Here is a 21,414-nt window from a genome sequence, read left to right as displayed (position 1 = left end):
AATATGATGTTTTGGTGCTTAATTTGTAAAATCATAACCTAATTTGATGTTTAATAGGCTTTTTCTTAATCCCTCCTTATTATCCAACATATTTGCTTATCCAACATTCTGCCGGCCCGTTTATGTTGGATAAGTGAGACTCTACTGTATATACACACACATACACATATATACATACAGAAAGTACATATTAATTTCAATTAAAATAATTTTACTGTAAACATATATATATGCACACACATAGATATGGTAGTAAAATAATTAGATCTAATAATTTTTCTGTAAACACACACAGAAATATATATACACACACTATATATATATATATACCAGCCACCCCTCCAGGTGTTTTGGACTTCAACTCCCACAATTCCTAACAGCCTGTCACTGGATGTGTGTGGACTACAACTCCCATCCTCCTGGGTTAATCCACCTCAAATCTTGCCAGTATGTAAAGTTGGCCATGACGGGTCTGTGCACCAAATTTGGTACAGATCCAATGTCAGTAGGCTTCACAGTGCTCTCTGGATGTGTGTGGACTACAACTCCCATCATCCTTGGTTAATTCACCTCAAATCTTGCCAGTATGTAAAGTTGGACATTATGGGTCTGTGCACCAAATTTGGTCCAGATCCAATGTCAGTAGTCTTCACAGTGCTCTTCAGATGTGAGTGGACTACAACTCCCATCATCCTCTGTAATTGTAATCACCATCACCACCTTCTAGTATTCCAATTTGGTTGTGATGGGTATGTGTACAAAGTTTGGTTCAGATCCATTGTCAGTTGGGTTCAGAGTGCTCTCTGGATGTGCGTGGACTACACCTCCCATCATCCTTGGTTAATTCACCTAAAATCTTGCCAGTATGTAAAATTGGTCATGATGGGTCTGTGCACTAAATTTGGCCCAGGTTCAACTTTGGTAGGCTTCAGAGTGCTCTCTGGATGTGTGTGGACTGCAATTCCCAGCATCCTGGGTTAATTCACCTTAAATTTTGCCAGTATGTAAAGCTGGTCATGATGGGTCTGTGCATCAAATTTGGTCCAGGTCCAACATTGGTAGGGTTCACAGCACTCTTCAGATGTGGGTGGACTACAACTCCCATCATCCTCTGTAATTGCTCACCATCACCACCTTTCAGTATTCCAATTTGGTCGTGATGGGTATGTGTACCAAGTTTGATTCAGATCTAATGTCAGTAGGCTTCACAGTTCTCTTTGGATGTGGGTGGACAACAATTCCCATCATCCTGGGTTAATCCTCAAATTTTGCCAGTATGTAAAGCTGGTCCTGATGGATATGTGTACCAAGTTTGGTCCAGATCCATCGTCAGTTGGGTTCAGAGTTCTCTCTGGATGTGCGTGGACTACAACTCCCATCATCCTGGGTTAATTCACCTCAAATCTTGCCAGTATGTAAAGCTGGTCATGATGGGTCTGTGCACCAAATTTGGCCCAGGTTCAACGTTGGTAGGCTTCAGAGTGCTCTCTGGATGTGTGTGGACTACAACTCCCATAATCCTGGGTTAATTCACCTCAAATTTTGCTAGTATGTAAAGCTGCTCATGATGGGTCTGTGCATCAAATTTGGTCCAGATCCAATGTCAGTAGGCTTCACAATGCTCTCTGGATGTGAGTGGACTACAACTCCCATCATCCTGGGTTAACCCACCTCAAATCTTGCCAGTATGTAAAGTTGGCCATGATGGGTCTGTGCACCAAATTTGGTCCAGGTTCAACATTGGTAGGCTTCACAGTGCTCTTCAGATGTGCGTGGACTACATCTCCCATCATCCTGGGTTAATCCACCTCAAATTTTGCCAGTATGTAAAGCTGGTCCTGATGGATATGTGTACCAAGTTTGGTCCAGATCCATCATCAGTTGGGTTCAGAGTGCTCTCTGGATGTGTGTGGACTACAACTCCCATCATCCTGGTTCAACCTCCACTTCCAGACAAAATACAGAACATTCTTGAATGACCAAATTTAATCTGTTTGTCCACATATATAACATACACACAGAGAGAGAAAGATTATGTAACTAGCGAGAGAGCAGCTGCAAGATTGTATGATCCAGATTAGAGATTACGTTGATTCAGCAGATTGCCCGGTGGATGTCTGGGAAAGATTACACCGCGGGAGTAAAGAATACCCATTTGGACAGGATAAGCTCCCCGGCTAAGTAGAACCAAATCACTCAGGGCACAGTCACGTCATCATGGGGGGAAAATATATCATCTAACTGGGTTCGTCACTCATGCTGTTTCGTTTTGAGAATATTAAATCATTTATCCATAACATAAATTAATAGGCAAGAAGTGAATCAGAGCAGACACTTGGTTGTAACTGAGATCTCGCAACTTATTGTTGGACTTGGTTGCGTTAATCTTGCTTGCTGTATATATACCCACTGAACTTAATAGAACTTAAGATTTTAATAATTAGTTTATGACTCTGCTGATTTCAGTTTCTGCTCTAAATTGCTAACCCACTTCTGAATAGAGCATTTAAACAGAGACATTGTGGTGCATCTACACTGTATCAAGCATGTGGCGCAGCTGGCTAGTAACCAGCTGCTATAAATCACTACTGACCGAGAGGTCATGAGTTCGAAGCCGGGGTCGGATTAAGCCTCCGACCATTAAAATAAATAAATAAATAAATAGCCACGGCTTGCTGTTGACCTAGCAGCCCCGAAAGACAGTTGCATCTGTCAAGTAGGGAAAATTTAGGTACGCTTTATGCGGGAGGCTAATTTAACTAATCTACAACACCATAAGACTGCTCATGAGGAAAAGAATGAGGAAGAACAACCACCAATGGACGGTGAAGCAACAGCTCCCCCTGTGGCCGGAATCGTGAAGCTGGAAAGATGTTAAAAATGCCTCTGTGTCTGTCTAAAACTGAATGTTGTTTGTCTGTTGGCATCGAATGTTTGCCATATATGTGTTCATTGTAATCCGCCCTGAGTCCCCTTCGGGGTGAGAAAGAAGGGCGGAATATAAATAATGTAAATAAATAAATAAATAAATAAAATTTGACACCACTTTAACCGCCATGGCTCAATCCTTTAGATTTCTGGGAGTAGAGTTTGCTCTAACTCTTTGGCACCCTTTTCTTGGGCGAATCAATAATCAGAAACAAGTCTTCAACTATGCCAATGGAAGTTTATTACATTTCCCGCCATGACCAAAGCCAATCGGCGATGGTGACGGACAGAACCAAGGGCCTATCAGGGAGCGGATCGTAACTGGAACGATTCTGGACCAATCAGAAGCCAGAATGTCTTTAATAATAATAATAAATTTATTTATACCCCGCCTCCATCTCCCCCGAAGGGGACTTGGGGCAGCTTACATGGGCCGAGCCCGGATAAAAACAATAACAATATAAAATACATCAATAGACAAAAACCTACACAATTATAAAATTTAAACATAACCTATGAAATAAAAAAACAGACTTAATAAAACATGACATTAAAACCAATGAGGTTTTAATAATAGACTGGGTAAAGTGCACCTTATAAAAGTTGCTTTGCTTTGAATAGCTATCAAAGTGCTATCAATAAACCCGTACAATCGTAATTATGAGTATGTCAATTTTCGGAGCACTCTCCCTACTGACATCCTCTTTGGCGAAGGAAAAAAAAGTCTCTGCTCATTGCCTTCATTCGTATCTGTGTCCCATTTAGACCTTTGGGACCGTAACATGCTGGGGTCCAAACCTGCGATCCTTGCAGTCACTGAAACCACATAACACTCCAATCTTTGGGAAGAGATTTGGAGTAAAAAAAATAAAATACACGGCGGTAACTGATATTAGAAAATATTGGGATAAGATGCAATACCGCTGGTATTATACCCGGAAAGGCTAGCAAAATTCAATTTAAAAAACTCAAAAACATGCTGGAATAGTGGGGAAAAACAGGAACCTTTCTCCACCAATGGTGGGACTGCCCAAAAATCAAAGAATTTCGGAAGACAGCACACAAATGACGCAAAAAATGATAGGAACCAAATTTAAATTAAAACCAGAAATGTAGTTATTAGGATTCACAACTACAACATTAAATAAAAACAAAGGTAGATTATTATTCCACATTAGCGCAGCAGAGCAAGATTGACTCTAGCAAGAGTATGGAAAAAGGAAGAAGCTCCAAATGTTGAAGATTGGCTGATTAAAATATTAGACATTATACATCTATATATATAAAAGGGTAGTGGAATCACGGCACTGGACAAAACAACTAAACTAAACACCCCACATCCTCAAAAATTGACAGTACAACCTCTCATCCACGCCTCTACGTTCATACAAAAAGAAAAGAAAAATAAAGTCCTAGCCACAGCAACGCGTGGCCGGGCACAGCTAGTCTATATATAAAAAAGGGTAATGGAATCACGGCACCGGACAAAACAACTAAACTAAACACCCCACAACCTCAAAAATTGACAGCACAACCTCTCATCCACGCCTCTACGTTCATACAAAAAGAAAAGAAAAATAAAGTCCTAGCCACAGCAACGCGTGGCTGGGCACAGCTAGTCTATATATATAAAAGGGTAATGGAATCACGGCACCGGACAAAACAACTAAACTAAACACCCCACAACCTCAAAAATTGACAGCACAACCGCTCATCCACGCCTCTACATTCATACAACAACAAAAAAAGAAAAATAAAGTCCTAGCCACAGCAATGCGTGGCCGGGCACAGCTAGTATGGATATATTGACACAAAAGATAAGAGAAGAATAAAACAGATTGGACAAATGTCGTAAATTTCTTGAGAGAAAGAAGAATGAACTTCATGATAGATCTGTCTTGCATATAAAAACAAAATGATGGAGGTTAGAATAAATGAAAGAAAATGTCGGAGAAGACGAAAGGAAAGTCTTCAAAGCATGGATGGGAAGTCAAAGCACAAATCTTGTTTTTCTCTCGTTTTTTATTTTTCTCTCTCTGTCTCTTCTTCACTTACTCTTCTTTGCTGCTATTCTTCACTATCTATTTTGTTCCCCTACTTTCGATGTATTCTTTTTCTTAAGAAATAAATAAAAACTATATTGGAAAAAAACACTCCAAGGCTGAGAGAGTGTGACTTGCACATGGTTCAGTGGGAATCCAAACCCTGGTTTCCTTGTCTCAAACCATTATACCACTATACTGGCTTCTATACTGAACGCTACCGGGATATTTTTAGGGAGTTCCCAGGGTACTGTACATGAAATTGTATGCATCTGTCAGCTAATTTTCAGAAATCCAGTGTGAAATCAAGCATTCAGAAATAATAGAACAGCTGTTCTAAATTTCATTCATGCATCCCTACTGAACGCAGCTGGTTTTCAGGAGGGAATTGGGTCTGTCGCGAGGACTGAAGGGTCCATCAAATGCGTCAATTGCGGCTCAGTAGTGCCCAATATTAATTATTTGCTTAGTTTCATGCAGGAAAGGATAATATGTTTCTTGGTATTTAGTATTCCTCCTGCCCAGAGCATGGCTCTGCATCCAAGAGTATTTTTGTTATGCTAAAACACAATTAGCCGTTTCATCACGATTCTGTTCAATTTCATGCTTCCTGGCAGACAAACGCCACATGAATCTGTTTCTCTCCTATCTGGCTCTGCGACAGTAATCAAATCTTCATGTTAAATTAGGACTGCAAACCTATGTGCCCGTACTTGACAGTAAGTCTCAATGAACTAAGAGGAGCTTCCATCCATCTAAACATGCATAGGGTTGGAATATAATACTGTGATCTTATGTACGTTTACTCAAAAGTAAGATGTAATTCACCAGGGCTTACTGCCAACGAGCAAAGAGGTCAAAACAGAAACTGGTACTTCACAGATTAACTTCTATGGTCAACTTCACCTAGTCATGCTGGAGAGCCTAGGGACTTCTAGAACCAACCTCTATGGTCAACTTCATCTAGTCATGTAGGATGATCTAGAAATTTCTAGAGTCACCTTCTATGGTCAACTTCATCTACTCATGCTGGAGAGCCTAGAGATTTCTAGAGCCAACTTCTATTGTCAACTTCATCTAGTCATGCTGGAGAGCCTAGGGACTTCTAGAACCAACCTCTATAGTCAACCTCATCTAGTCATGTAGGATGATCTAGAAATTTCTAGAGTCACCTTCTATGGTCAACTTCATCTACTCATGCTGGAGAGCCTAGAGATTTCTAGAGCCAACTTCTATTGTCAACTTCATCTAGTCATGCTGGAGAGCCTAGGGACTTCTAGAACCAACCTCTATAGTCAACCTCATCTAGTCATGTAGGATGATCTAGAAATTTCTAGAGTCACCTCCTATGGTCAACTTCATCTACTCATGCTGGAGAGCCTAGAGATTTCTAGAGCCAACTTCTATTGTCAACTTCATCTAGTTATGCTGGAGAGCCTAGGGACTTCTAGAACTAACCTCTATGGTCTACTTCATTTATCTACAATTTCTAGAGCCAACTTCTATGGTCAATCTAGTCATGCTGGAGGGCCTAGTGACTTCAAGGGCTGACTTCTATGGTCAGCAAACAGACAAGCCCAATTCTATAGTCAACATATAATCATGCTGGAGCGTCAAGAGACTTCTATAGCCAACTTCTATGGTCAGCTTCATCTAGTCACACTGGAAGGATTTGTAGAGTTGACTTCTATGGCCAACTAACGAACAAGTCCAATTCTATGGTCAACATCTAGTCATGCTGGAAGACTTAGAGAGTCCATTTCTATGGCCAACTTCCTCTAGTCATGCTGGAGAGCCTAGAGACTTCTAGAGCCAACTTCTATGGTCAACTTCATCTAGTCATGCTGGAGGGCCTAGAGATTTCTAGAGTCAACTTTTATGGTCCATTTCATTGAGTCATGTTGGAGAGTCTAGCTATTTCTAGAACCAACTTCTATGGTCAATCTAGAGACTTCTAGGGCTGACCTCTATGGTCAGCAAACAGACAAGTCCAATTCTGTGGTCTAGTCATGTTGGAGGGCCTAGAGAGTCCATTTCTATGGTCAACTTCATCTAGTCATGCTGAAAGGCTTTGTAGAGTTGACTTCTATGGCCAACAAACAAAAGTCCAATTATATGGTCAACATCTAGTCATGCTGGAGGGCCTAGAGAGTCAATTTCTATGGTCAGCATTATCTACTCATGCTGGAGGGCCTAGAGACTTCTAGAGTCCAATTCTATGGTCTACTTCATCTAGTCATAATAGAGGGTCAAGAGATTTCTAGGGCCAACTTCTATGTTCAACTTAGGTCTCCTGCCTTCAGAAGTGACCTGCTCTCTACAATGTGCCCACCGTTGAAAAGCCTCACTGCATTGGAGGAGAGATGTTTTGCATTCAATTCAGACAAGGGCTTCTCTGAAGAGGGAAGCTGGCAGCAGGATGTGTCTGATAATAATCCAAAGGTTCCCTGCGCTTCTGATAAGTGAAAAACACTTGTCTGTTTGTTTGGCACCCTACTAGACAATTCCATGAATTCTATTTTGACAGTAAGAGGATTTGGTAATGAACTGGGTGAGAGCCAATAAACCGAAGCTGGATCTTGGCAAGAGAGCACAATTGTGGATCGACAAGTCTTGGGAGACACGTTCTCCGGTTTCAATTCCACTCCGCACTCACCAAGAACAGTTTCACTGAGTGGACACGCTTCGTTTTATCACGAGTGGTCCAGGTAGTTGTGGCAAAGAGAAAAGAGGAATTTTCAGCTTTGATTGATCTGACAACTGCATCCATTTCTGGGAAGTGATGTTCTGGCCATAGTGGTCCATGTTCCGTTTACTCCTTGGCTGGGTGACAGTAATGCATTATACATGGAACTATTGCTGAAGCATATTGAGAAGTGCCAATTAGGGCAAGGTTCAGATGCCAGAATTTTTAATAATTCTAGGTATTTATTTTCCAAATGTGTATGACTACACTATAAGGCAAGTTCTCTAAGGAGCTCACAAAACCAATATCAGATAGAAAGTTTACAAATGTGCGGAAGACTATCATAACTTTGAGATTATTTTGGAATTTGCCAAAGCCTGATCTTGAGCTGCAAGGAGAGGCATTATTATTATTATTATGTTGTTGTTGTTGTTGTTGTTGTGTATTAGGGTCTATCTACACTGTAGAAGAAATCTGTTTGATGCCACTTTAACTATTATTATTATGTTGTTGTTGTTGTTGTTGTTGTTGTGTATTAGGGTCTATCTACACTGTAGAAGAAATCTGTTTGATGCCACTTTAACTATTATTATGTTGTTGTTGTTGTTGTTGTGTATTAGGGTCTATCTACACTGTAGAAGAAATCTGTTTGATGCCACTTTAACTGTATTATTATTATTATTATTATTATTATTATTATTATTATGTTGTTGTTGTTGTTGTTGTTGTTGTTGTTGTTGTTGTTGTTGTGTATTAGGGTCTATCTACACTCTAGAAGAAATCTGTTTGATGCCACTTTAACTGTATTATTATTATGTTGTTGTTGTTGTTGTTGTTGTTGTTGTGTATTAGGGTCTATCTACACTCTAGAAGAAATCTGTTTGATGCCACTTTAACTGTATTATTATTATTATTATTATTATTATTATTATTATTATTATTATTATGTTGTTGTTGTTGTTGTTGTTGTTGTTGTTGTTGTTGTTGTGTATTAGGGTCTATCTACACTGTAGAAGAAATCTGTTTGATGCCACTTTAACTGCATTATTATGTTGTTGTTGTTGTTGTTGTGTATTAGGGTCTATCTACACTGTAGAAGAAATCTGTTTGATGCCACTTTAACTGTATTTTTATTATTATTATTATTATTATGTTGTTGTTGTTGTTGTTGTTGTTGTTGTTGTTGTGTATTAGGGTCTATCTACACTCTAGAAGAAATCTGTTTGATGCCACTTTAACTGTATTATTATTATTATGTTGTTGTTGTTGTTGTTGTTGTTGTGTATTAGGGTCTATCTACACTCTAGAAGAAATCTGTTTGATGCCACTTTAACTGTATTATTATTATTATTATTATTATTATTATTATTATTATTATTATTATGTTGTTGTTGTTGTTGTTGTTGTTGTTGTTGTGTATTAGGGTCTATCTACACTGTAGAAGAAATCTGTTTGATGCCACTTTAACTGCATTATTATGTTGTTGTTGTTGTTGTTGTGTATTAGGGTCTATCTACACTGTAGAAGAAATCTGTTTGATGCCACTTTAACTGCATTATTATTATTATGTTGTTGTTGTTGTTGTTGTGTATTAGGGTCTAACACTGTAGAAGAAATCTGTTTGATGCCACTTTAACTGCATTATTATGTTGTTGTTGTTGTTGTTGTGTATTAGGGTCTATCTACACTGTAGAAGAAATCTGTTTGATGCCACTTTAACTGCATTATTATTATGTTGTTGTTGTTGTTGTTGTTGTTGTTGTTGTGTATTAGGGTCTATCTACACTGTAGAAGAAATCTGTTTGATGCCACTTTAACTGCATTATTATGTTGTTGTTGTTGTTGTTGTTGTTGTGTATTAGGGTCTATCTACACTGTAGAAGAAATCTGTTTGATGCCACTTTAACTGCATTATTATGTTGTTGTTGTTGTTGTTGTTGTGTATTAGGGTCTATCTACACTGTAGAAGAAATCTGTTTGATGCCACTTTAACTGGGAGTTGTCTTTTGTCTTCTGTTCCAAAGAACCATGGAAAGTGTGTGTTAAACCAAACTACAAACCCCAGCATTGAACCATGGAAAGTGTGGTCAAACTGCATTAATTCTACAGTGCAGATGCGCTCTTCAGAGTATGTGACTTAAAGATAGCATACAAAATTGTAAAATATTGCAACCTGCGCAAATAAATATTCATGTTTGGCATAAAATAGTCAAAAGCCCACTTGATGTTTGTGATACTGTTATTTTAAATGTGTTTTTAAAAATCAAGTCATTAGATATTGATAAAGTATTCGAAAAATGCAGGTGGAGATGGATTACACGAGACATGGCAGCATTAATTAAGATTTATGCGAAACCAGAGCAAAAGGGCGACAGGAATAGTTAGTATTTCAACAAGAGCTACAATTGCAGAAGAATTAATCAGCTGAGTATTCCTCGAAAAGGATTCACAAAGAGCACTTTTCACACATTCGGGCTGTAATGTGGGTCAAATTGACCCAATACGCCATTGTCACTCATAGAACACAAAGCAGCTGAAGGAGAGGCTTTAAGCACAGTTCGAAAGCACTCAAAGGCCTGTTTCCTCCTGTTCTCCTTAAACTAAAACACAGTCCACTCTCTAAAGTTGAAACTGAAGAGCCACAAAAGCACTGAAAGCTGCCTGTAATGGATCTGCTTCCAGCAGAAAATTCAGATCTACCTGTTTTAGTTCATAACAAATGTGTCAGGCTTTTAAGGAGTTGCCGGTATTTTTGGTCTAGCTCTAACGGAATATAGATATGTACAGTCAGGAGGCAGGTCACGGACATCAATATATTGATATAACAATTAAAACAAATGAGGACAAGCTGGAATATGTCCAGAGCAGGGCGACTCAAATGATTAAGGGCCTGGAGAACAAGCCCTACGAGGAGTGGCTTAAAGACCTGGGCATGATGACCCTGCAGAAGAGAAGGCTGAGAGGAGACATGAGAGGGTCATGGATCAAGATGTGAACGGAAGTCACGTGAGCCGTCCTGAGTCCCTGTGTGGAGATGGTGGCGGGGTATAAATAAAGTTATATTATTATTATTATTATTATTATTATTATTATTATTATTATTATTATTATTATTATTATTGTATGACACAGCAAACAAGATAGACATGCTGGATTTCGTTTCACAAAACCACAAGTCGAACACTTCCCAAGTGTCTAGGACTGTGTGATGTATTTTCAGATGATGCATGCAGATCCCAGTAGGGTGGCCTTTTGCAGATGGCAGATCGTAATTTTGTCAATGTCTATTGTTTCCAAATGCCGGCTGAGATCTTTTGATGTGCCGATCACCACCGGGACCACCTGCACTGATTTCTGCCAGAGTCTTTGCAGTTCAATCTTGAGGTCCTGATAGCGGCTGAGTTTTTCCTGTTGTTTTTCGTCAATGCGACTGTCACCTGGGATGGCGACATCAATGATCCAAACCTTGTTCTTTTCCACAACTGTGATGTCTGGTGTGTTGTGTTCCAGAACTTTGTCAGTCTGGATTCGGAAGTCCCACAGTATCTTTGCGTGTTCATTTTCCACGACTTTTGCTGGTTAGTGGTCCCACCAGTTCTTTGCTGCTGGGAGGTGGTACTTGAGGCATAAGTTCCAATGGATCATTTGGGCCACACAGTTGTGCCTCTGTTTGTAGTCTGTCTGTGCAATTTTCTTACAGCAGCTGAGGATATGATCAATGGTTTCGTCAGCTTCCTTGCATAGTCTGCATTTTGGGTCATCAGCTGATTTTTCAATCTTGGCCTGAATTGCCTTTGTCCTGATGTCTTGCTCCTGGGCTGCAAGGATCAGGCCTTCTGTCTTCTTCTTCAGGGTCCCATTCGTGAGCCAGAGCCAGGTCTTCTCCTTATCAGCTTTTCCTTCAATTCTGTCAAGGAACTTTCCATGCAATGTTTTGTTGTGCCAGCTGTCAGCTCTAGTTTGTAGTGCGGGTTTCTTGTACTGATTTTTTTTTGTCTGCTGTGCTTTGAGGAGTTTCTGATTTTTGACTTCAATCAAAGCAGGTTCTTCACTTTGCTTGACATATTCTGCCAGGGCATGTTCTTCTTCTTTGACGGCTTGTTTTAATTGTAAGAGTCCTCTGCCTCCTGATCTTCTAGGCAGATATAGCCGGTCAACATCACTGCGAGGGTGCAGGGAATGATGAATGGTCCTGAGTTTTCTTGTTTTTCTGTCCAAATAGTCCAGTTCCATCTGTGTCCAGTTTATGATGCCAGCAGTATATCTTATGACAGGTATGGCCCAGGTGTTTATGGCCTTGATGGTGTTGCCTCCATTGAGCTTGCTTTTGAGAATTTTTATTTATTATTATTATTATTATTGGGAGGAGGGAGCAAGCTTGTTTTCTGCTGCCCTGGAAATTAGGACGCAATGGAACAATGGCTTCAAACTACAGGAAAGGAGATTCCACGTGAACATTAGGAAGAACTTCATTGTAAGAGTTGTTCAGCAGTGGAACTCTCTGTCCTGGAGTGTGGTGGAGTCTCCTTTGAAGGCTTTTAAACAGGATGGCCATCTGTCGAGAGTGCTTTGCATGTGATTTTCCTGCTTCTTGTCAGAATTGGGTTGGACTGGATGATCCACAAGGTCTCTTCCAACTCTAGGATCCTATGATTCTAAGATAATTTCCCCGACTTTCCCCCATTTTCACTAGCTCCGTCTGATGATGTCCTAACTGGCAAGATACCTTTGCAAAATCAGGTCTTTTCTTGCGCTCAGGAAGTCTTATCCGAGAGAGAAAGTGCTTTGTTCCATGCCTACGAAAACCATATTGCTGCCGAACCAAATTCACTCCCGGCAGATGATCCCTCTTTGCGTTGGCCTGCTCTTTCAACGTGGACACCAAGCACGTGTCGACCGGAGTCATAAATTCAGCGAGTTCATGTTTTCAAAGTTTGTTTTCCTTGGACGCTACTTTGGCAACCGTAGCTACACAGAAAAAGACACAGAAAACTGTCCCCGCGGCCTCTTTGGTGCCCGTGGGCAGGTGTCGTGTGACAAAGAGAGAGATCCCTTTCGCTGATTGCGGTCAGGTTTTACGAGAGCGAGAGCAGAGGTTTCCCTCTTCAGAGAGTCACCTACTTACACGTAGAACATTTTTTCTCATGTCAACGGATCGCTATCGTTTCTTAAGCCAAGAGTAGAAAGGGCTTCTATACAAACTGGAGATCATCAGCCAGAGAAAAACCTACACAATTCGATAATTATCTATCTATATATCTACTAGCTGTGCTCGGCCACGCGTTGCTGTGGCAAAGTGGTGGTGGTATTGGTTAAAAATTGTTGTGTAATTTTTATTTGACTTTATTTGCATTTTTTAAATTAATTTTATTGTAAGTTATATTTTTATTTATTATATTTTATTATTTTCTTGTATTATTTTTAGTTATTTTCTGTTATTATAGTATTTTATTGTATTCATTTTTTAGTGTTTTTTATTATTTTTTATTGGGTTGCTAGGAGACCAAGTTGGAGGAGCTTAGCCTTCTAACTGGCAGCAATTATTCCTCTCTCTCTAATTAGGACTTTATTTTTCTTTTCTTTTTGTTGTATCAACCTAGAGGCGTGGATGATGGGTTGTGTCGTCAAATTTCGAGGTTGGGGGGCCTGTAGTTTTGTTGTTTTGTGGGTCGCCGTGATGCCATCACTCTTTTATATATATATAGATGTATGAAAGAAGAAAAGCTGGTTATTGCATTGTGTTACTTTTAAACACTATATCTATTATATATACACTATATCTATTAGATATATCTAATATATCTATATATATTATATAGAGTTGGCCCATTAAATTGATGTGTGAAAAAATATATATGTATATACTCGAGTATAAGCCTAGTTTTTCAGCCCTTTTTTTAGGACTAAAAAAGCCCCCCTCGGCTTATACTCGGGTGAGGGTCCTGGTTGGCTTATATTTGGGTCAGCTTATACTCCAGAATATATGGTACATTTATTATTTTTCTCTATTATTGTTGCTACTACTACATTTATTTTACCCTATTAATATTATTACTGTAATACATTTATTATTTCACTCTGATCTTATTATTATTAAGTTTATTATTCTACTCTATTATTACATGTATTATTTTCCTGTATTTATTATTGTTATTACATGTATTATTTTGCTCTATTATTATTAAAAGGATACACAAGCGCATTTACATTGAAGGAGATGAGAATAATGATTTGATCAGAGTTGGACAGTCTTATCTTAAATATGAGCTTTATGTAAATATTCCAGAACATTTAACCTACCGATGCCTCGATTAATGCAATTTTATTGGTATCTATTTTCATTTCTGAAATTTACCACCCTCAGCTTATACTGGATTCAATGTTTTCCCAGTTTTCTTGTGGTAAAATTAGGTGTCTCGGCTTATATTCAGATCGGCTTATATTCGAGTATATACGATATCTATCTATCTATCTATCTATCTATCTATCTATCTATCTATCTATGAAAGAAGCAAAGCTGGTTATTGCATTGTGTTACTTTTAAACACTATATCCATTATATAGAGAAAGTTGACCCATTAAATTGATGTGTGAATATATATACAGTAGAGTCTCACTTATCCAACATAAACGGGCCAGCAGAATGTTGGATAAGCAAATATGTTGGATAATAAGGAGGGATTAAGGAAAAGCCTATTAAACAACAAATTACGTTATGATTTTACAAATGAAGCACCAAAACATCATGTTATACAACAAATTTGACAGAAAAAGTAGTTCAATACGCAGTAATGCTATGTAGTAATTACTGTATTTACGAATTTAGCACCAAAATATCGCGATATATTGAAAACATTGACTACAAAAATGCGTTGGATAATCCAGAACCTTGGATAAGTGAGACTCTATTGTATATATATACTGTGTGTGTATGTATGTATGTATGTATACACACACACACACACAGTAGAGTCTCACTTATCCAACATAAACGGGTCAGCATAATATTGGATAGGCGAAAATGTTGGATAATAAGGAGCCTATTAAGCATCAAATTACGTTATGATTTTACAAACTAAGCACCAAAACATCATGTTTTAAAACAGTTTGACAGAAAAAGCAGTTCAATACAAGGTAACGTTATGTAGTAATTACTGTATTTATGAATTTAGCACCAAAACATTGCAATGTATTGAAAACATTGACTACAAAAACACTAACTACTAAAAGGCAGACTGCGTTGGATAATACAGAACTTTGGATAAGCGAAGATTGGATAAGCAAGACTATATATATACGTCTGTATATAAATGTCGGAGCCCTCAATGGTGCAGCAGGTTAAACCGCTGAGCTGCTGAACTTGCTGACCAAGAGGTCGGTGGTTCAAATATGGGGAGTGTGGGGAGCTCCTGCTGTTAGCCTCAGCTTATGCCAACCTAGCAGTTCGAAAACATGCCAATGTGAGTAGATCAATAGGTACCGCATCAGTGAGAAAGTAATGACACTCCATGCAATCATGCCGGCCACATAACCTTGGAGGTGTCTATGGACAACACCGGCTCTTTGTCTTTGAAATGGAGATGAGCACCAACCCCCAGAGTCGGAAACAACTGGACTTAACGTCAGGGGAAAACCTTTACTATATAAAAAGAATATAAAACGATATAGAAAAGACCCAGGAGCCAGATATTTGCTGAATATGAACATAACTGGGAGTAGGTTCAGCTAGAGTCCAACCTTGCCTTCAGCCCTTTTGTCCACGAGGCACGTGTTAATCGGCCGAGCCGAACTGCAAACACCTCGAAGGGGAGAATTTTTGCTGCTTCAAGCTTGGAGTGAAGAAACAAGTGGAAGTGCTTTGTAAAACGAGAACACTTCCTAAGGGGAAGAAGTGTTGTTTACCTTGTTAGTCTCTCCCACCCCCATCGTCACCTTCTCCCTACTAGTTCTTCTTGCCGAGCATTTTCTCAGCGCAAGACCGATTGCATTTGCTTCGGACTCTCCGAAACTGCTTTTCAGCATGATGCAACGAGAGGAAAAGCACAGCTCAGGGGTGCGAGAGATCCACACATCCCCTTCCTAACACAAAAAATACCTATCTTGTCATCCAAAAAAATTGGTGCGACTATTATGTGATGAAATACAATTAACCTGTCACTTGCTTCATGGCTGGATGTTAGGAAGAGTGGGAGTTGGAGTCCAAAACATCTTCAAATCTAACTTTAAATTTGAAGAAAGGGAGATTAGTATCAAATGGCTCTGCGACTCTTATGCGAGGAACATAAAAATACCTCTCTTGTCACCCAAAAAAATTTGATGCGACTATTATGTGATGAAATACAATTAACCTGTCACTTGCTTCATGGCTGGCTGTTAGGAAGGGTGGGAGTTCCTAACTGAAAATACCTACCTTGTCACCCCCAAAAAATCTGATGCGACTATTATGTGATGAAATACAAGTCCAAAACACCTTCAAATCTAACTTTAAATTTGAAGGAAGGAAGGAAGGGGGATTAGTACAAAATGACTCTGCGACTCTTATGCGAAGAACACAAAAATACCTATCTTGTCACCACCAAAAAATTGATGCGACTGTTATGTGATGAAATACAAGTCCAAAATACCTTCAAATCTAACTTTAAATTTGAAGGAAGGAAGGAAGGGGGATTAGTACCAAATGGCTCTGCGACTCTTATGCGAAGAACACAAAAATACCTATCTTGTCACCACCAAAAAATTGATGCGACTATTATGTGATGAAATACAAGTCCAAAACACCTTCAAATCTAACTTTAAATTTGAAGGAAGGAAGGAGGGATCAGTACCAAATGGCTCTGCGACTCTTATGCGAGGAACACAAAAAATACCTATTTTGTCACCCAAAAAAATGTGATGCGACTATTATACGATGAAATACAATTAATCTTTCACTTGCTTCATGGCTGGCTGTTGGGAAGGGTGGAAGTTGGAGTCCGAAACACCTTCAAATCTAACTTTAAATTCGAAGAAAGGGGGATTAGTACGAAATGGCTCTGCGACTCTTATGCAAGGAACACAAAAATAACTATCTTGTCACCCAAAAAAATTGATGCGACTATTATGTGATGAAATACAATTAACTGTCACTTGCTTCATAGCTGGCTGTTAGGAAGGGTGGGAGTTGGAGTCCGAAACACCTTCAAATCTAACTTTAAATTTGAAGGAAGGAAGGAAGGGGGGATCAGTACCAAATGGCTCTGCGACTCTTATGCGAAAAACACAAAAATAACTATCTTGTCACCCAAAAAAATTCGATGCGACTATTATGTGATGAAATACAATTATCCTGTTAGTTGAACTTGCTTCGTGACTGGCTATTAGGAATTATGGGAGTCAGAGTCCAAAATAGCTGGAGGGAGGGACGAAGTTGTCCCATGCCTGCTATAGCTACATTTATAAGTTATTAAAAGCTGGATGAAAGACATTACGGTGGAGTATGGTTTGAGAATGGGACACTGGGAGATGATGGTTCAAATCCCAGTTTGGCTATGGAAGCCCACTGAGTGATACTGGGCAAGTCTTAAAAAGAGTCATGGTGGTGCAATGGGTTAAATGCTTGTGTTGGCTGAATTGAAGATCTTTGGTTCGAATCTGCGAGACAGGGTGAGCTCCCGTCTGTCAGCCCCAGCTTCCCATGCGGGGACATGTGAGAAGTCTCACACAGGATGGTCTTTGTAGATAGCCAATTCTCTCACACCAGAAGCAACTTGCAGTATGTTCTCAATTTGCTTCTGATTTAAAAATCTTAGAGCAAAGCAAGTGCAAACATGATTGTACCGTGAACAATACGGAGACAGGGTGAGCTCCCTTCTGTCAGCCCCAGCTTCCCAGGCGGGGACATGTGAGAAGTCTCACACAGGATGGTCTTTGTAGATGGCCAATTCTCTCACACCAGAAGCAACTTGCAGTATGTTTACAATTTGATTCTGATTTAAAATTCTTAGAGCAAAGCAAATGCAAACATGACTGTACCGTGAACAATACGGAGACAGGGTGAGCTCCCGTCTGTCAGCTCCAGCTTCCCAGGCGGGGACATGTGAGAAGTCTCACACAGGATGGTCTTTGTAGATGGCCAATTCTCTCACACCAGAAGCAACTTGCAGTATGTTCTCAATTTGCTTCTGATTTAAAAATCTTAGAGCAAAGCAAGTGCAAACATGACTGTACCGTGAACAATACGGAGACAGGGTGAGCTCCCGTCTGTCAGCCCCAGCTTCCCATGCGGGGACATGTGAGAAGTCTCTCACAGGATGGTCTTTGTAGATGGCCAATTCTCTCACACCAGAAGCAACTTGCAGTATGTTCTCAATTTGCTTCTGATTTAAAAATCTTAGACCAAAGCAAGTGCAAACATGACTGTACCGTGAACAAGACGGAGACAGGGTGAGCTCCTGTCTGTCAGCCCCAGCTTCCCAAGCGGGGACATGAGAGAAGCCTCCCACAGGATGGTCTTTGTAGATAGCCAATTCTCTCACACCAGAAGCAACTTGCAGTATGTTCTCAATTTGATTCTGATTTAAAAATCTTAGAGCAAAGCAAGTGCAAACATGACTGTACCGTGAACAATACGGAGACAGGGTGAGCTCCCGTCTGTCAGCCCCAGCTTCCCATGCGGGGACATGTGAGAAGTCTCTCACAGGATGGTCTTTGTAGATAGCCAATTCTCTCACACCAGAAGCAACTTGCAGTATGTTCTCAATTTGCTTCTGATTTAAAAATCTTAGAGCAAAGCAAGTGCAAACATGACTGTACCGTGAACAATACTTTTACTACTGGTTTCCTGCCCAACCTATCAGACTTTGGATAATTTAATTTGTTGGGTCTGAGAGGCCTTTATTTGGAGGAGATGCCACGGAGTCCCGTCAGAAAAAACTCCTGACGACGGCCTCGGCTGCCGGTGGATGTGTCGTGGCATTTTTATGACAAGGTTCCCAGTAAAGCGATATCATTTTGCAAACAAAAGTGACTCATCCTGTCATTTCTCAGATAGAAAGATTATTTCCTACACAGCATAACAAAATGTTTCTCCGACACAATCCGTTGCTGCGAGAGAGAGGTTTCGGTGACGTATCCATTTTTTTATTATTTTATTTTTTTTTTCTCTTTTGCATCAGTTTAGCGTGCCTGTTTGTGATGCAAAACTGAGAGATCTAGTTTGTATGAGCAGTTACCATGGCTGCGCATCTCCAATGAAAGCCGCTTGAAGGACAGGTAAGAGACCTCGGTTTTGTTTTGTTTTTTTTTAAATGCAACATACTGATTGTATCTAGAATTCTGGAAGGTGCTTGAAGAGCTTGGGTTCAAAATACTGCCTGTGAATAAATCTTTTAATAATAAGCCTTTAAAAATAATAAATAAATAAATAAATAAATAATTTAATATATTGGGTTGTTGTATGTCTTTCGGGCTTGTGTGGCCATGTTCCAGAAGCATTCTCTCCTGACGTTTCGCCCACATCTATGGCAGGCATCCTCAGAGGTTGTGAGGACCTCTGAGGATGCCTGCCATAGACGTGGGCGAAACGTCAGGAGAGAATGCTTCTGGAACATGGCCACACAGCCCGAAAGACATACAACAACCCTGTGATCCCAGCCATGAAAGCCTTCGACAACACAATTTAATATATTCACTCAGCCAGGCAAAAAACACAGTGTTTAGCTATGTGTTGTTGAAGGTTTCCATGGCCGGAATCACTGGGTTTCTGTGGGTTTTCCGGACTGAATTGCCATTTTTGAGAAGCATTCTCTCCTGACGTTTCACCCACATCTATGGAAGGCATCCTCAGAGTTTGTGAGGTCTGTTGGAAACGAAGCAAGGAGGGTTTATATATCTGTGGAAGGTCCTGGGTGGGAGAAATAACTCTTGTCTGTTGGAGGCAAGTGTGAATGTTGTAATTAATCACCGTGATTAGCACTGAATGGCCTTGCAGCTTCAAAGCCTGGCTAATTCGTGCCTGGGAGAATCCATTGTTGTGAGGTGTCAGTCATTGAAATCCACAAGCGTGTGGATAATTTCAACAGAAAGGAGATCATGAAAATGAACAAAATCTGTCTACCAGCACTTTCTTTTTTAAAAAAAACTTTAAAATCAATGAGGTGTTAGCTGGCCCCGATTGTTTCGTGCCTGGAATTCCCCTGTTTTCAGAGTGTTGATCTTTATTTGTTGTCCTGAAAATGAACAAATGAACTGGCTACTAGTACAGTAGAGTCTCACTTATCCAAGCTAAACGGGCCAGCAGAAGCTTGGATAAGCGAATATCTTGGATAATAAGGAGGGATTAAGGAAAAGCCTATTAAACATCAAATTAGGTTATGATTTTACAAATTAAGCACCAAAACAATACAACAAATTTGACAGAAAAAGTAGTTCAATACGCAGTAATGTTATGTTGTAATTACTGTATTTACGAATTTAGCACCAAAATATCACGATATGTTGAAAACATTGACTACAAAAAATGTCTTGGATAATCCAGAAGCTTGGATAAGTGAGACTCTACTGTATTTAAAAAACTCTAAAACCAGAATAAACAAAGAACAACACTCTGAAAACAGGGGAATTCTAGACAGGGCACAATCAGGGCCAGCTAACACCTCTTCTATACCTGTGGAATAATGTCCAGGGTGGGAGTGAGAACTCTTGTCTGTTTGAGGCAAGCAGGATGCAGCCAGGCTCTGAAGCTGCAAGGCTATTCAATGCTAATCAAGGTGGCCAATTGCGACATTCACACTTGTTTCCAACAGACGAGAGTTCTTTCTCCCAATCTGGATATTATTCAACAGAAATATAAACCTCACTTGCCTAGATTCCAACAGACCTCACAACCTATAAGGATGCCTGCCATAGATGTGGGCGAAAAGTCAGGAGAGAATGCTTCTGGAACATGGCCATACAGTCTAGAAAATTCACAGCGATCCAGTGATTCTGGCCACGAAAACCTTCGAAACACATAGAACTTGGGGACTATGGAAATACCACCCAAACACATGTCCATTGAAGAACCAAAATTGGCCCATAAAGCAGGAAAACTGCATTTTTTTTTTGCTGCAATATTGCAGGCTTTTGTCCACCTTCACCTTGCACACAAACTTACACGAGCGAGGAAATCTGGGAATGCCCCTGACAAGCAACGGTACCTGTCTGCGGTTCTGTTCAGCGTTATTTCACAAACAAACTCTGACAAAGAAACAGTTTCTGTTGTAAGAGGTAAATAATACATTTGAGCAGCAACGTGACATATTTGGGAAAGATTTCCACTAAGCTTGAGTTGGGTATTTATGCCAAAAGTGTGTGCAGACCATGCCGCTATTCTGTATTTTTCCTTTCGCCGAGCAAAGTTCAAACCATCCTCAACATGAGGCCTGGAAGCAGCACAAAGAAGGAAGAAGAAACTGATGTAGGTTATTTTATCCCGAGATGCAATATTTAGAGAGGAGTGTTTTTAGAAACACAGAAGGCTGTCGAACAGCGTGGCGCTGAACGGCTTGCCATCTGTGCCTCCCGTTCTCCCACAGCGTTAAAATATATCTATATATATAAAAATGTAATGTGTGTTTTTCCCATGGGGTAAACAACAAAACCACTGAGCCAGATCACACCAAATTTGGCCACAAAAGACATAGTCATCCCATCTATGTCTTTCAATCAAAAAACCTAGAAAAATAAAGTCCGAATTTTAGAGGACGAGGAAGAGCCGTTCTCCCCCTAGCCACCAGTCAG

The 21,414-nt window shown here is 39.9% G+C and overlaps 1 protein-coding gene across 3 annotated transcripts in view; it reads left to right on the top strand.

The window, feature by feature from the left end:
• nrg4 (neuregulin 4) overlaps positions 1–21,414 on the top strand; it is an 87,010-nt gene that overhangs the window by 33,468 nt on the left and 32,128 nt on the right. For all 3 annotated transcript variants that reach the window (XM_062963016.1, XM_062963018.1, XM_062963015.1), the window contains one exon: positions 18,810–18,906. The gene's annotated coding sequence lies outside the window, so the exon portion shown is untranslated. The remainder of the gene's footprint in view (positions 1–18,809; positions 18,907–21,414) is intronic.

This window comes from Anolis carolinensis, unplaced genomic scaffold (assembly GCF_035594765.1).
Source record: "Anolis carolinensis isolate JA03-04 unplaced genomic scaffold, rAnoCar3.1.pri scaffold_11, whole genome shotgun sequence".
NCBI lineage: Eukaryota > Metazoa > Chordata > Lepidosauria > Squamata > Dactyloidae > Anolis > Anolis carolinensis.
Note: the sequence above shows the minus strand (reverse complement) of the source record. Positions and strands in the feature narration are given on the sequence as shown.